At 39.7% G+C, this 5,926-nt stretch overlaps 1 protein-coding gene across 2 annotated transcripts in view; it reads left to right on the top strand.

Moving 5' to 3' along the window:
- LOC120745160 (mitochondrial import inner membrane translocase subunit TIM16-like) overlaps positions 1 to 5,926 on the top strand; it is a 111,299-nt gene that overhangs the window by 49,184 nt on the left and 56,189 nt on the right. The gene's annotated exons all lie outside the window — the stretch shown is intronic.

A 5,926-nucleotide genomic window follows, 5' to 3' on the forward strand; every position in this document is an offset into this window, starting at 1 on the left:
CAGATAATAGTCTGCAAAATGCCTCATCCTGCTCTGCTATTCCTTCACCATGTCACTGCTAATCAGCACTCTGACACCTGTGACTGTCCAGACCCCTGCTGCAGACAGAATTAGCAGATCAACATTTTTGAGTGTAATGACCCACTCCGATTTACCCCCCTTAATCTGAGTGTTGTTAGTCATTTAGAACAAACAGGTGTTTGTTGCATGGAAGCTGATGAACCATGCAAGGGTCAGAGTTCAGTGGCCTCCACCCTGTAGCGACAGGATCATTTGGGATAGCCATTATGTTCTGCCAGTGAGTGTTTGTGTTTGGCCTGGAAGTGGATGCGTGTTTGGAGCAGATGGAATTAGTGTGACTAATATGGATTACTGAAATCGGCCTTTGCGCCAGAAAACATTAGGGCGGAACACTCCACATGGTAAGATCATACACATGCGCATGCAGTTTGAGCTGTAATTGTTTAATAAATTTCTAAGTGATCACCAGAATAAAAGCATTGAATGAATGTATGGTTATATGTGGTTTTTAGTCTAAAGTGATTTGAGTGGTTAGTAAGTATGCCACACTGTTCCAGTCCACCCTAACCGGCATCCTTGAAAACAATATGTTCAGAGAGCTTTTGTGTAATATTTCCAAAATTCTTTATGAAATGTTAAAAAAATTACTTGCTTCATTTAATCCACTTAACATTTAGGGAGGGACTCCATAATTCAAGAGCTATATACTTTAAGTCATTGTGTCTGACACAGAAACGGTGAGTGCTTATAGTGTTGAAAAGGATTACAGCACATAATGTGTGAACGTCGTCACCCTCCATATATGTTTAAACACACACATATTTCTGAAATAACTTTAATCTGTCGGTAATTACTTATACCAAACATTCGAATGCCAGTCATTATTTTCCCTTAATGAACTTAAACTTTTCTTTTCACTCCCTTGTGCGATGATATGCCCACCCACATTTCAGCATAGCTCGGCTCAGTTTGAGATTACACAGGAGCTTCAGCTACAAACAATGTGGAATCTGCAGATGTGTATACATAGCACGGCTGTGATGCAAGTAAAGTTTGAAAGTTACACAGGATGTGTACACAGCAGCTTTTGATGAATGTCTGCTGGTGTCACAAGGTTATATATCAGTGACTCGAATGCTTGACCCCGAGGCTTTTGGAAATTTTGATACCTGTCACTGTGCTTCTCTTTGTCATTGTGTTTTTATAGTGCAGGTATTGATACGAATATTAAATGTTAAGATAAATGTTTATGCATATCTGGGAACTGATGATATGAGCGGGGGGGGGGGCGAGTAGAAGATGTTTTGCAAGTCACACCACACACTGTTTGTGCTCCATCCTTTTTGTCCTGTTGAAAGGAGAAATGTGTAAATACATGAGAAATTGTGTGCTGTCCTAATTTAATTGTTGATTTGGGGGATTTGGGTTGTAATTTTGGTTCTGGATACGTCAAATATCTCCCAGGCTCAGTCCAAAATCAGTTCCATGCATGCTGCAGATGTCTCACATGGCTCTTATTAAATATTTATGTTGTGATTTAAAAGTTTTTAAATTAGTTTTTATGGCATTTTGGCCAATTTTCCCAATATTTAGCCACATGTGCAGTTTTCCAACAGCAGAGACTGTGAGTATGTTTGACGTAGCAAATGCTTACTTCACCTGCACTTTAAAAAAAACCCAAAACACATCACAAACAATTGTTAAATTACTATTTCAGCCTCATCTGACGTTTAAGTCTTTTTTGTTTGTACGATATGTTTCTTATACTCAGTCAGTGAAGCTGTACTTATCTCGTGAAACACACAAGTAAATTTTTTTAAATCACCACTGCAGATTTGGCCAAACAGGCAGAAGATCCTCTCCCACTGGTGACCCCCACTTTCACCACAATGCATTTTTTGCCTCCTTTTTGTGACTAAATGAGAGTTTCAGTAACTTTGTGCGATCTTAGAAACAAGAGTCTCTTTGCAATATGTGAATCTTATCTTGAGAGATTGAACACAGATTTTACTTCTTCTTTTCTTTTCTTTTTTTTGCCTTTTTGTGGTTGTTTGTAATACTCACTCTACTCTCAGTTTAAGAGCTAAGTGCTTTGTAAGAGTATTAACAGCACAACAGACAGTTCAACTAAATAAATACCCAAGAGGGCCAATTAATGTCACTCGCCTTGTCAGATTTCAGCTGTCAGTGTTGAGGCACTGGAGTTTTGGACTATGCTGGCTCTGTGAACATCTGTGGTTAGACCTTCATCATTTTTCATCACAGCTTTTCTTAAAAGGGGCATGTGAGGTTAGTAACCTTACTAAGGTCCAGCTTGAGAACTCGTGCTATTAATTAATTAGAGCTTAGTGCCATGATGGTTATAGCTAGTTATAATTTTAACAAAGGGAGGCCCAAAAAACTGTTTCCTTGCATGAGTTTCATCTACAGTAATTGAATTTAGTGTTTACAACTATTTAAGACCTCCTGCACCCTTTTCACCCTCTATGACCTCCTCACCATCTGCTACAACCTCATCTCATTAATACCATATTACTCATTTTCTTAAGTTTTTGTAAATAAATAAAATCCCCCCAGCCTCCATCCCTCCATTCCTTTCAAATGAGAACCACACTTGGGTTGCTTTCCAAGGGTGATAGGCGGTACTTTTTAGGTGCTCCCTGCTGACTGTTGGGCACAGAGAAACACACATGCACACACTCAACACCTCCACAACTTCAGCTTCTCAGACCCCGCATCAGTCGATTTCCAAAGACGGATAAACTTATCAGTTCTTGTGGCCTTGCTTGGACTCAGCCAGAAACAGCAGACCCCCTCCCCTCGCATTTCATCAGTGCTCCACCTCTTTAATTTCCTCTAATTCTTTCCATCCTCTGCTTTTTATATTGCAGCACTCGTTGGCTCATCACTCCTCATTTCTGGTTTTCTCATTTCTGTTTAGATTTTTCTTCGAGTCTTTAGACACCTTGCTAGCTTGTGAAAAACCACACAGAAATCTTGTCTGCCAAACGCCAGAGCAACGTAAAATGCCTGAATGAAGCAATAATGAAGAAAATTAATAAAGGAAAAGTTTATTTCATTTCACACTTGTCACAACAACTTGAATAGTTGAGTTGAGAACGTTTCGATTGAACAGCAGCACCAGCAGCTGCTTGCTATTGTTTGGGGAACATAGATTTTTCCCTCTTTTATGCTCACGTGACTGAGATCTGAGGTCAAACGAACATGTGAATGTGAAAAAGTACTATTCTTTCCATAAGTGATTAATTAAATTAAGAGTTAAAATGCTTGCAGCCCTAGGGTATTGCTATATGTAAATCCATATTTAAATCAATGTAGAGCCCCCATTTGCCTCTCTTGTACATTAACTGCCAGCTTGCATTGTCCATCCACTGTAGAAATGATATGGAGGATCAGGGAGCGCTCTTCTGCGAGGGTGAGACGATGACTGAAAGAGACACAAATGACAAGCCTAGCATGGACAGAAATATCTGTACTCGGGAAATCAGGCTGCCATTTGTTTTTATTTCTAATAATTCACCGAACTGCACGTGAAATGAATCACATGTGTGCCTGCTGATATATTTTGCCAAGAACTAACCAAAGTCAAATTCTTCCTTTGCTTTCTTTTCCTGTTTTTCTTTCTTTCTGACTTTCCCTTCTTTCTCTCCTCATTGCTTTTTTTTTTTTTTTTGGTCAGAGCAGCAGCTAGGCCATCTGCTGGAACAGGTATACAGTAGTATGGCATGAGAGGAACCAGTGGCACACCAGCCTTCATCTGTTATTAGTACTTTTCAGGAAGATTTAGAGGAGGGAAATGTGGAATGTGAGGCAGGAGAAGAAGCGTGCAGAGAGCCAAAAAACTAGAGCTGGAGAACCTGGATCCAAAAACAAAGTGGTCGTGTGTTTTCCCTGCTCAGCTTTTCTTTTCCCCCTTTGCTCTTTTACTCTCTTCTGCCACAATTTTATTTTGTACCACACACCAATATCACAAGGAACGAAATACAGCTCAGCAATACTACAAATCTCTCTCCTCTGATAAGGAAAAAACACAATTTGTGTGTGCTGATGAACATTACTAAAGCAGTAACCTTTGCACCAGTATAGATGTTCTTATACTGAAGATATCAGTCAGCTATTTATCTGCTTTTTCTTTGCTGGTTATAATAGGCTGAATGCTTCATCTTATGATTTTTGTCAATAATTTCATTTCCTCAACTGCTGACTGTAAATAATCTAGACTGATGTCCGAGAGATGGTTGGAGGTTACTGGGAGGTCAGATGTGTCGTGTGGGCAGTGGGGATATTTGGAAAATTGAAAACTGAGCGGCAGAGAGAGAGAGGAGAAAAACGACCGAAAAGGTCAATTGAATTAAAGATTGTAAAGTGCCGAGGGAAGGCAAATGCTGCCTGCAGCCACATGACCCCGTGCTCCAACACTTTGTCATTGGCTGCCTCTTCTTAACCCTGAATGTGGAAACTAATTAGAAAGAAAAAATAGGGAATGCGGGGAAAAGAAAGGCCAAGAAAAGGAATAGAAGAGGGAAAAAAGATAACTTTATGTAGATTTGTGTGTGTGTGTGTGTGTGTGTGTGTGTGTGTGTGTGTGTGTGTGTGTGTGTGTGTGTGTGTGTGTGTGTGTGTGTGTGTGAAAAGAGTCTCTTGAAATTACAAAACTACAGTAGGGACCACTGAGCAGGGCGGGCTGAGTGAGTGTCAAAACTGGCTCTAGTCCAGGAACCAGATTTCCTTTAAAGCCAGGGGGAAAAAGGAACTGTTCTACAGTAGGAAAGGAGAGAACCCACACACAGAAACTTCCTTTGTTCCACCTCTTCCTATTTACTTACATATCTAATTCTCAAACCTTGACTCACTGAAGCTTGCACATATACAGTAATAATTATTTGTATAAAAGACGGTAAGTCCCTTTACACCTTAAAAAAAAAGTGTGTCTATAGCAGTTTGGATAAATATTGAAAACCTCAAAAAAACATGGTGGCTAAAACTGCTTTAAAAGGACAAAAAACAGTTAAAACCCACTAACCTCTAGGTTCCTGCATTATTTCCTCTGTTTTTTTCCACCAGGAAGTTTGTGCCATCTGAGCAAATTGATATAATAGTGCCTGCATGACAGGAGTGGTGCTGTTTTATGTGTTTGTGTTGTTAGCGTGGGACCAACCGCTCACAGCTATGGGCCAGTTTGCTTTTGTTTGTGGGTGTGGGGGTGTGTGCTTGCATCCTGCATCAATCCCCATACCAACATCCTACCTATAAAACACATGGGTGGGCAGTTCTGTTTATTGTACGGGTTAGCAAACAACGCTTACTTATTTAGTGAGTCAGTCATAATGGTTAAATCCATTTATTACCTTCCTCTGCCTGTTTTCAATCATAATCTTTATTTCCATTTTGCCTTCAGCACACTGCTGGCAAGGAAGAATTCCAAGACCTCTCGTGCACTGAAAGACGACATTAAACAGTTATAAATGTTTGTTTTGGGTAGTGGATTATGGCTGGATTCAGCAGACAGAATTCAATAGTTTGTAGAAGGGGTTGCACGGTCAATGTTTTTCCACTTACCATCCGATACAGATACCCTGGTTTGAGATATCTGCCAGTACTCGGTACCAATCCGATAATGGTGTCATATGAATAGGCTATAATTCTCATTATGAAGAAGAGAATGGGAATCATTGTTTTATGTTCAAGGAAACATCAGGCTCAGCTTAAAGATTACCTTGCAAGATAAAATGTAGGCAAGCAAAAACCTTAGAACATACCTTAAAGATAAAGAATGAAAAGAAACTAAATTTATTAAGTTAAAAAAAACAGGATTCACCTTATTACCCAATCTAGTTTTTAACCCGAAACAAATGCTCTACCAAAGACATAACAGAGAGAGCTT

Source organism: Simochromis diagramma, unplaced genomic scaffold (genome assembly GCF_900408965.1).
Source record: "Simochromis diagramma unplaced genomic scaffold, fSimDia1.1 OVJJ01000321.1, whole genome shotgun sequence".
Taxonomy (NCBI): Eukaryota; Metazoa; Chordata; class Actinopteri; order Cichliformes; family Cichlidae; genus Simochromis; species Simochromis diagramma.